Genomic DNA, 10759 nt, shown 5'->3' on the forward strand with positions numbered 1-10759 from the left:
CATACAAGGGAGGGCAGCGGGGAGTCACGCATGAAGAGGAAGAAGAAGAAGAAGAAGAAGGAGAATAAGAAGAAGAAAAAGGGAATTGAGTTACATTTATTGAATCACTTGTTTTGTAAATGAACTTGAGGAAAATCAGGCGCAAAGACCTTCGTGAAGCGACTCAGCCGTGTTGCCAGCCCCAGTGACGAAAGTAACCTCAAATCTGATTTTTGGTGAAATGCAATAATAATAATTTCATATCTGTGGCTCCTTTGGACTTTAAGACGGCTAATAGCTGGAAAAACAAGGTCATTGGGTTATTCTCGGGATCTCCTTGTGACCTGCACTACATGCTCCACGTTGGGCTACAGCACACTGTGTGGAGTCGCCTCTGGCTGCTCTCATCAGCGTCACCTCTACACTACATGTGCTTATGTTTATCTGGAGCATAAGAAACAGATAGGCTGTGTAAAAAAAATGCAAATGACGGCACATATTAGCTGCTGGTATTCATATTTTCTTTCCTTCACATGTCATCCACTGGAGTTTTCTTTTTTTTAAGATGAAAAGAATTCTTTGTAATCACGCCTCACTTTTTTTTGTTCATTCATACGTCGGATGTGTCCAGAAAACCACGAACCAGCAAGGTCACTGTGCTCACAAGGCTCACGATGCAAACTGCAAAAGCTGCGGCACTTTTGCAGCAACGATAGCGTGAAGTGAAAATATCACAAATACGAAAAGCTACAACACAAATACAAAAGACACACTGTAAATAATAAAGCTACAACACAAATACAAAAGACACACTGTAAATAATAAAGCCACAACACAAATACAAAAGACACACTGTAAATAATAAAGCCACAACACAAATACAAAAGACACACTGTAAATAATAAAGCCACAACACAAATACAAAGGGCCCAAAATGGATACAAAACCACAAAACTGTTACAGAAACCACATCATCAAGACGTAAGCCACACCCAGACAACAAACGCCACCACACAGACACAGAAGAGAAGACATTCATATAAAAGCCACAGATCATTTACAGAAACACTTGAAGACGTGACAATATAAACATAAAAGTAAAAAAAGCCAGAAAATGTATACAAAACCACAACACGACTACAAAAGTGACAACACAAACCAAAGCACAATGCAAAAGTTGAAGCCACAAGGGGAGCTAGTGAGCAGTGGGCTATTTTAACAGACAGACGTTTTTTTTTTTTTTTTTTGTATGAACTGAGATGTATGTTATGCTGGGAAACACTGAAAAGAGGTTTCAACATTGCACTTTTCTTTCAGTACATGGAAACATGTTGCAATACTTTGTCAAACAACTCGTCAAACTTTCTGCCAAAACCTTCGGTCAGCAAGAAAAGTCCCTCTGCAGCCCAGACCTGCTGACCTCTTAATGGCTTCAAGCCTCATCTGGAAATCTCTCACAATCTGGAACCAAGAACTGTCCCGTCAAAATTATCCTTGAAAAGCTGAATTTCTTCTTCTTTTAGGTTTAATGGCAGTTTGGCATCCGTAAAGTCACATTACCGCCACCTGCTGGTTCTATCTATCTACAATGTTTCCCACTGCTCTCGCCATCCCTGATGACTGTTTCTCTCTCTAATCAGCAGCAAAAGAAAAGAAGAAAGAAAGAAAGAAAGCCCTTCCCTCTCTCCTTTATTGTAACTTAATCATCAATAACAACACTCTACCCATGTTAATCCCACTTTCACAATAAAACTCAAAGCATTAACCTCTCAATGGATGAAGCCATTACAGGGGTTACAGCCAGTCTGATGGAGTCACGTCGCTCTGCTGCTCATCTGACGTGTGCGTGATCCTGAGTCCAGACCGTGGGTCCAGCACTGCGGCCAAAACTGTGACCTTCAGCGTGACCTGGGCCGCCCCCTGCAAGCGCAGAGGAAATGAATGAAAATCTACTGAACCTAAGGGGTCAGTTAGTGTGTGTGTGTGTGTGTGTGTCATATGATTAAATTAGTCAGACTCAGCACACTCCACTGCTCCCTGACCGGCTCGCTGTACGGCTCCAGATGAGCTCCACACAGTGGGCGACTGTGTTCGATTCTTACAACCGTGTTTTGAGGCGCCTCAGTATCGCGTGAATTGATGGGTTGATCTCTGTTTCCGTAAACCGCCAATGGTTTGGCCTGAGCAAGTCGCCAGGCCTGTTTTCAGACTGACCTCGTTCCACACGGACTTACAAATTAGATTTCTTTCCCAATTTACCCAATTCGTCTAAAGCATGCAAAGTGAACGTGTGTACAATCACCTGAGGACTTAATGCCACTTTAAAAGTGGGTTTATTTATCCTAAATGTCACATAAGGACCCACACCAACATCCGTCTCCACTATGTCATTATGTCTGTATTTTGTTCGTTTTCCGAAAGGTTACGGATAAAAACCACTGATGCAGTACCGCCAGTACTCACTGTATTTAGTCTTGAGTGTGTGATTATGAAGCTACTTTAGACTGTTGCATTGGAACTTTTTGGTATTTTACAAGGAAAACGCAGATGTAATTGCACTGAAAAACTTCATGCTGACTGGGCACCAGGTACCGGGCCACTCTAAAGGGGTTGTAATATACTCAATTTACTTTCCAATGGTTTTCCAATCATATTAATTGTCCCCATACCTGGAACGACACTCCAGAAGAGAATAAAGTGTGTCCTCTCTCCCCCCGACTTGTTCCAGGTTTTAAAAAGTGTGTTGCTCCAACCAGCCAATCAGAAATCAAACCCTATATAGTGTCATCGGGGGCTTTAGTCAATCACAATCAAGGTAGGGTCCTCCCCTTTGACTCCTCCCACAATCAGGCAGCTCTGCTCTGGCACATGGCACCACAAGAGGAAGTACTTCCTCCTCTTCCCATAGATGGGCATGTGTGGGCGGAGCCAGTCCAGCTCACCTAGACACAGCAGATTCTGAATGCAGCTCCTATGATCCAATATTAAAATGGAGGAGAATCAAGGAAAAGCAATAAAGTTTGAATACAATGTTTTTGGACCAACACGCCCATGTGGAAGTCTTTAAAAACAAGCATGACTCAGATAAGATGGTAAATGGTCTAGATTTATATAGCGCCTTCTAACCACACTGAGGTAGTCCCAAAGCGCTTCACATATCAGTCATTCACCCATTCACGCTCACATTCACACACCAATGGGACAGAGCTGCCATGCAAGGCGCTAGTCGACCACTGGGAGCAATTTAGGGTTCAGTGTCTTGCCCAAGGACACTTCGACTCATAGACCAGTGTAGACTGGGATCGAACCTCCGACCTCTCACTCCGAAAGACGACCACTCTACCACCTGAGCCACGGTCGCCCGATAGTCATTCCAGATCATTCATTATAGATAGCTCTTATTATCAAACACAGTGGTGTACAGATGGATTCTTCCTGGGAAAACAAACCTAACATGTGTTGTCATTCATTAACAAGGTGTATAATTCAATAAGCAGCGGTATCATTTCTTTAGAAAAACACATTGTTCATCAAGTTATGCAACACATGTTATACTCCAGGGTCTAAAAGTGGAGAAATATATGTCCTCCTGTGCAGATTTCATCCATATTGCTAATGTTACCTGGTCCTGTGCTGCTGTCTGTGGCTGCAGAGGCACATTTGGGCCAGAGAGCCCCACGGGATCCAAATAAAAGTCCTATCTGTTTGTGTTCAGACCAGTCATAACCTATAATGCAGCGTGAGGAACATCACTGGCCTCAGGGGTAAAAGGTTATGAGACAATACTGCCACTAATGCTATTTAATACGGACAAGCAGCTGTCTCTCTGGATGTCTCCCTGCCTGCCCGTCTGTCTATGTCTGATATTAAGCCTTTTCTTTTTTTGTGGATGAAATCTGCTGCCACATACCTGATCTGCTGCTTGTTTATGGAAACTCTGTCCTCTCTGATGTGATTACTTCCTGGTCTCAGGCCTCCCACTCATGCCTGACTCACTTTATGAGGCGTCCCTGCGGACAAACAGACTTTTCGCGCTTTGTATGCATGCTTTGGGAACATTTTTCCAAATTCTTAATTGTTTGCGAATGTGGAGCCACTGTTACCAATAAATAAATGAATAAATAAGTAAGTAAATAAACGGTAGGAGGTAGGAGAAAAAATGCTTTTGATAATATTTGTATTCAGATGCTTCTCCGGAGGAGGCCCTGCGCAACACATGTGCTCCCCACTGTGCACGCTATAGCCTGCAATGCTAACTCCTGGAAATACAGGTGATAAAGGTAAAGTCATTGTTCAGCTGCAGGCGGCATGACACACATACGCACCCTCGGCTCAGAAAAGTAGGCCAGCTGATAAGAGCTGCGATAACAGATAAGCTCCCTTCAAACAAATATCATTCAGTGGTGTCGAGGAGGCTAATTTATGATCACCAGTCACTGTTGCTGTGCTTGGCAACGACTTATAGTGGGAGTTATATAAGAGCCGTGCCCAGCAAGTAGTCTGACCTGATTCTGAACCTGTGGTCACGGCTAAAGCTGCTAAAGCAAGGCAGGCAGGCAGCAGTTCACAATCCAATGAGCGAAAAAATGAGGCTCCAGTATTGGTTTTTAATCTGAATCATACAACAACGAAAAAAAAAATCAAAAAACCAAAACAAATGCCAAAAGTTAAAAGTCGTAGGGCAGCATGTCAACAACCAGTCACATGCATGCAAAGGTTATGGGCTGTTTAGCAAGTTCTTGTAAGTGCAATTTTAGTTAAATTCTAACCGGCAACCTTTGCGATGTCAGCTGCTTCGTCGATCATCACCAGAGAGAGAAATGCACGCTGACAGGAGACACATAGGTGATGTTGGTCTAATGTCGGTCTGTAAAAGTAAAAACTTGACAAACATCAAAGTGAAAACCATGCGTCAAAAGAACAAGTATTTAAATAGTATGTAACACCCATGAAATTAAGTCATAGCTGATCTATTCAACCCGAGATTGGACACTTTTTAAAAGACATGACATGAATGGAAAAAATCTGAGATCTGAGAAGACAAAATGTCAATAGGTCCTGTTTTTTTGTTATCATCCATTCTCCTTCTGTTCTACTTCATCCAATCAATTATGAAGCAAAACTACCTGAAAAAGATGCAGTGAGTGTCATTATCAGGACAGAAACATGAGGCAGGATGTCGGAGGGGGTCACGGCAGCGTCGGCTAACCTCATCTCGCCTCATCTCGCCTCATCTAGCCTCATCTCGCCTCATCTCGCCCGGCTCTGTGAAGCTGCTCCACCAGGCCATCCAGTATTCATCTCCATCTGTGGTCTGCAGGCGCTGGCTGAAAGCAGAGCTCCCTGTCGTTCATATGCAGGTGCTGGAAAGATGCACGCATGGGGCATGGATGAGGGGGCAGGAAGGACACTGATGGAATAATTTGGCTCAGAAAAAAAAAAAAAGTCAAAGTGCAGCGTCAGCTCCTCTGATCATGTAACAGGTGGAAAAAGGACAGAAAGAGATAAAGACCAAGACAATGGAAGGAAGTGACATCAGCGGGACGCCACATGGCCGCGAACAAGGCCCACTGTGATTCTGTGTGTGTTGTTTTACAGGGAAAAAGTGAGTGAGCGGCCACAAACACGCTTTAATAACACAAGGGGGAAATGTGTGCGTTGAAGAAAGCAAGTGTGTCTGGCTGTGATGCGTGTCTGTGTGTCTGTGTGTGTGTGTGTGTGTGTGTGTGTGTGTGTGTGTGTGTGTGTGTGTGTGTGTTTTTTCTGATCAGTTTAATCCCGAAGCACCATCATCGCCCTCATTAATCAAAGTTATGAAGACAATTTTGCTACATTTACTGAAACTGATACTTCAATTATTCTCTATTGGCTTCATTATTTAGAAACATCTTACACTTTATTTAGCATGTTTTAGTGGTTTTCACCGTTTCAGCTTCTTTTCAAACATACTGTCTACTGACCAATTCAGCAGTTTAGCTTTTGCTGCCATTGTTAACGTATTTTAGCTACTTGAGCCATTTTATGAGCTATTTTAGCTGTTTTAATTATTTTTGAATGTTTAGCTTTTATGAGCAATTGTAACTGTTTTTTTTTTACGTGGTTGATGCCATTTCATTAAAAAAAAAATTTTTAAATACATTTTGAGATTTATCTTAAGCTTATTTTAGCCACTTAACAATTTTAAGAGAATTGTGTTGTGGTCAAGCCATTTTAGCTGTTTTCAGCAGTTTAAGACATTTGATCAATTTGACATTTTAATGTTTCTTTGGTGGTTTAATCCATTTCAGCTGTTATTAACATTTAAGAACACTTGAGTTGTTTAAGCCATTGTAGCTTTTTTAAACCAATTTCAAACTGTTGACAAGTGTATTGTTTAAAAAAAATACATTTAAACATTTTTCAAGTGGCTTTTAAGCCATTTCAACAGCTTTAGCCATATTCAGCAGTTGTATGTAGCAGATGTGGCCCTTACAAAGTAAAAACAAATAATCTCAGTTTTATTTCCTTCACAAATTTACTGTTTAAGAGGTTAAGTCCATTATAGTTTTTAGAGCCAGTCTAGCTGCTCATGAAAATATCTGACCTTTTTGTAAACATTTTACCTTCATTAGGGGTTTTCGGCAGTTTCTTTAAGTCAGTATCCCTCCAGCAAAAATGAGTTGCAGGTGATGAAAGATTTGGCGTGAGCACCGTTTAACCGTGACGTCATCTAGAAACATAACAAGCAAAAACAAACCAGAACTGGAGCATTAATCCTTGTTTGATACGCTGTTTGTTTGTTTTTCTTAGCATTTCCTGACCTCCAGGTAAAATTCACATGAAGGTTCCTCACTCCTCTGATAAATAGTCACAGCTGGGATCCATTTATTACGCTGCTCTTTTCACGGAGAGTTGACGAAATCCTCCTCGATCACTTAGACAGGATTTCTCCTGTCAGGTTTTTGATGTGTTTTTGCATTTTTGCACAATATCAAAAGGAGCAGAAACTGCAGAGGGGAAGAGCCCATAAATAATCCCTTTCATGAAACAAAATGTACACAGGCAGTATGTTATATGCATGGGTGATACAGTAAATCAGGGCACCTTTCAGAATTTGTGCTATTGTTATCCGTTGCGCCGCGGCTGCTGCACGTAGATTAGCCTTTGTCGCGCCTGACATGTTTATGTTCCTGAAGGTTGTTAGACGCTGTAAATGTCAGCGTGGTTTCCACCTTGACCGTGAAGGCTGGGCTGGGATGAATGAGAACCCGGGACGTTATTAATGGATGTACTGACTGCTCGTCTGGGGACAGGAGGGCTTTTTCCCCATTTTTTTTCTCCCCTGGAATAAAAAAAACAAATCAGCTGATGTGACGTGACATTTACATGGAAGTGGAGGAAACCTGATCGCAGAGGTAGACTGACTGACCTGCACGTGTGCACGTATATGTACTGTGGCGGGGTCTTTCTATAGCTGTCATATCCTGCTGGTGAGAAGGAACACATAAAAACATCAGGACTGAAACTCTAATTGGTATTGCTGTCCCAATGCCGTACATGCACACGGAAATCACCATTTTATTACATACAGTATATTATGTCACAGAGTATCGTACTACTTTATCATGTCAGATCATGAAATCCTGTTTTGATAAAGTGACACATCATATAACACCATAACACAATACCATAAACATGGCGAAACTGTATTGCCATGTTGTGACACTTTTACTGCAATGATGTGATAAATTCTGAATGACATTATTGTGCTTTGCTTGTAAACATTGTCACAGAGTAACTGTAAACATTGTAGGAAAATAAAAAGTATTATTACACTATGTTAGAAACACCACATTGAAATGTGAAACTGGGTCATATAGTACAGAGGTAGAAGGAAGGCATGCAGAAAACTTTGTTTCAACAAAAAGGGGCGGGGCTTCAGAATGAGGCAAGGGGCAGCTAGTTTTTGAAAATGCTCAGTTTCCATGTAAATGTGGGAAAATGCCAATATTCTGAAATGCTGCTACTGTGCATGTGCGCCACGGTCGTAGTAAATAATTCTTCTGCACATGCTCAGTAGATGGACAATAACAACAGTGGCGACCTCCATTTTCTCCTGAGACTGGGTAGTTTTATATGTATAAACAAATTAACAAATTAAGCAGGTGCAAATGTTAATTTTCAAAATAAGGGCTGGAATATTATGGGTCATTTCTTGTGAGTAATACATTACACAGTGGGACTCAATATATATATATATATATATATATATATATATATATATATATATATATATATATATATATATACATATAGTGTGTGTGCTTTTAGTTTTAGTGCTTTTCAGCAGATTTTATTCAACATAATTGGCATTAAAGGGTGTTTAATTATACTTTGATGAGTCATAAAACACAAACAGGTTTTGATGTATAAAAACAAAACAAATGATAATGTGATTTCTTTTCTTCTTTTTTTTTTTTACATTTTCAATCTGATTTTATTTACAACTCCCACACATTCACTAAGAAACCTTGACATCCTATACATGCAATTTACATCACATGAAATTAATGGATTTTGAAGATTTTGTTGGTATTACATGATCAACCGCACCCAACTGGAGGAAAGCTGAGGAGAATAAAATAAACAGGTTGTAAACTGCCCTCCTTTCAGTTCATATCTCACACAGGCATATTTGCTCGTGGACTTTGTCATCAGTGTGTCTTCCTGTCGCTGAGCAGCAATCACATATACAAGACAGATAAAAACAAGCAACACGTAAAGTTTCATTCTGTATTTCTATATATTTCTGTTTTCGCTCGTCAGAAACAGAACAACTTTTTTTTTGTTTGTTTTGTTAGTATGACGTTAGAACGTCTGCGTCTCACTTCCTCGCCTCCTGCCTTTGGAGCTCATAACCCGCACTGTACGATAAGAAATATGGTAATTATAGCAGAAGTGGGGCATTGTGGCCAAGGACAGCCTGCCATAATAAACACTTGGCCGCCAACACACACACACAAACTGTGCCACCCTAGTGAGGTTATCTCAGCAGAGATACTGGGTGGTGTTGGCTGAAAGAGGCGATAGTGACTATCCGAGACACTAAACGCTACCTTTCATCCACACCGACCATGTGAGTATATGGATCTGTTTATGGCCAGCTCGCTTTAGGAGGCTGCTGCCACTTGTGGGCGTCTGTGAAGTTTCATAATCTTGTAGACTAACGCGGTCCGACCTCCCCTGGGAGAGTTCATTTGCAGTAAGTATAACCATTTGCTAAGTATACCTTTAATACTGGAGGGAGGCTGCGAGGGAGGTGACTTTGCAGGGAAGATAGCTTCTGGTTGGAATGCAGCCCGGGAGTCTGGGAGGCCATCTGGATTGAAGATTGACCTGCCATACCTGCAAATGATTTACAGCCTGCAGGAATCTATCACACACACACACACACACACACACACACACACACACACACACACACACACACACACACACACACACACACACACACACACACACACACACACACACACACACACACACACACACACAACAGACATGAGGTAATATGCGTGTACACAGAGCGCTCACCAAGGCAGCAGTGTGGACAGCGCGGTATACTCACAATGCTAGCAGACCACCGAAGGCAGCGAGGAGGACTGAAATACAGTAGAGGAGTGTCAAACGTAAGGCCTGTGGGCCAAAACCAGTGCATAAGAGGCTCCAGTATGGCCTGAGTGTGGTCAAACCACCAAACTGTAAGGTATTAAGAGAAAACGTTGTAGCCACACGACAAAATGCTGAAACATGAGCTGAGGGTTCAGCGATGCTGCCCTTAACTAGAGCAATCGAGCATCAAAGCCAAGTTGTCAGGGTGAGTTTGTAAAAACACGCATAATGCAGCAGCCGCGTGAGACGTTTTCGGGGTATTTCACTTTATTTTGCACCACAAGGTTTCATCGCAATGTGCGTCATTGGCAGCTCATTGTAAACAACCCCAGAGGGCAAACAAGGATCTTGGTTCTGGGCTGAAGAAACAACAACTTGGGTGATTTACAGAAGTGTCAATCGAAACGGTTCTTAGTGGACAATTGTTCTCATTTGGCAGGGCAAGTCGTCTTCCCGTCCAGGTTTCGGCGAATAGATCCTCAACGTCAAGAGTCAAAGTGTCCTCGGACCAGACACTGAACCTCAAGTTGCCGTCAGCACACCAGTGGTGTATTTGTGTACGTGCAGGTCGGACTGACAGATAAGAGGTCAGTCATCAGAAACCCACTGAAATGTTGAAAAATGTTCTGCACCCGAGGCAGGAACTCCTCTGGTTCACATCAGTGACGCTCCTCTTTTTGTTCATCCAGAGACAGAGTTGGTTTGGAGGTGAGTGAACCAGCCGGTTCAGGAGGCTGGGATTGTTTGTCGTCCACCAAAGGTTTGGACCTTGGATCTGCCACACAGTCGCAGTGAAATCATTGCAATACCGCAAAATAAACCATCAACCTGAATAAAGACACACAGTATTAGCTGCCTGTTGCGTTGTATGTATGCACAAGTGAATGAATAAATTGGGCACTTTTGTTTTTAGATTCCCTATTTGAGTCATTTTAATAGAGGAAATATCCTCCTTAAAGCTGGAAAACTCAGCATGTGTGATTGAATGATTATTGATTAACAAGACAAATGCTGATGCTAGACAAATGCTAGTTGTGTAACTGCTGGCTGTAGGCTCACAATATATTCTGTTTTATGGTTTCCTCCATCGCCAGAAATGTGAAATCAGTCTGAACAAAGACCTCAAATA

Source organism: Blennius ocellaris (genome assembly GCF_963422515.1).
Source record: "Blennius ocellaris genome assembly, chromosome: 13".
Classification (NCBI taxonomy): Eukaryota; Metazoa; Chordata; class Actinopteri; order Blenniiformes; family Blenniidae; genus Blennius; species Blennius ocellaris.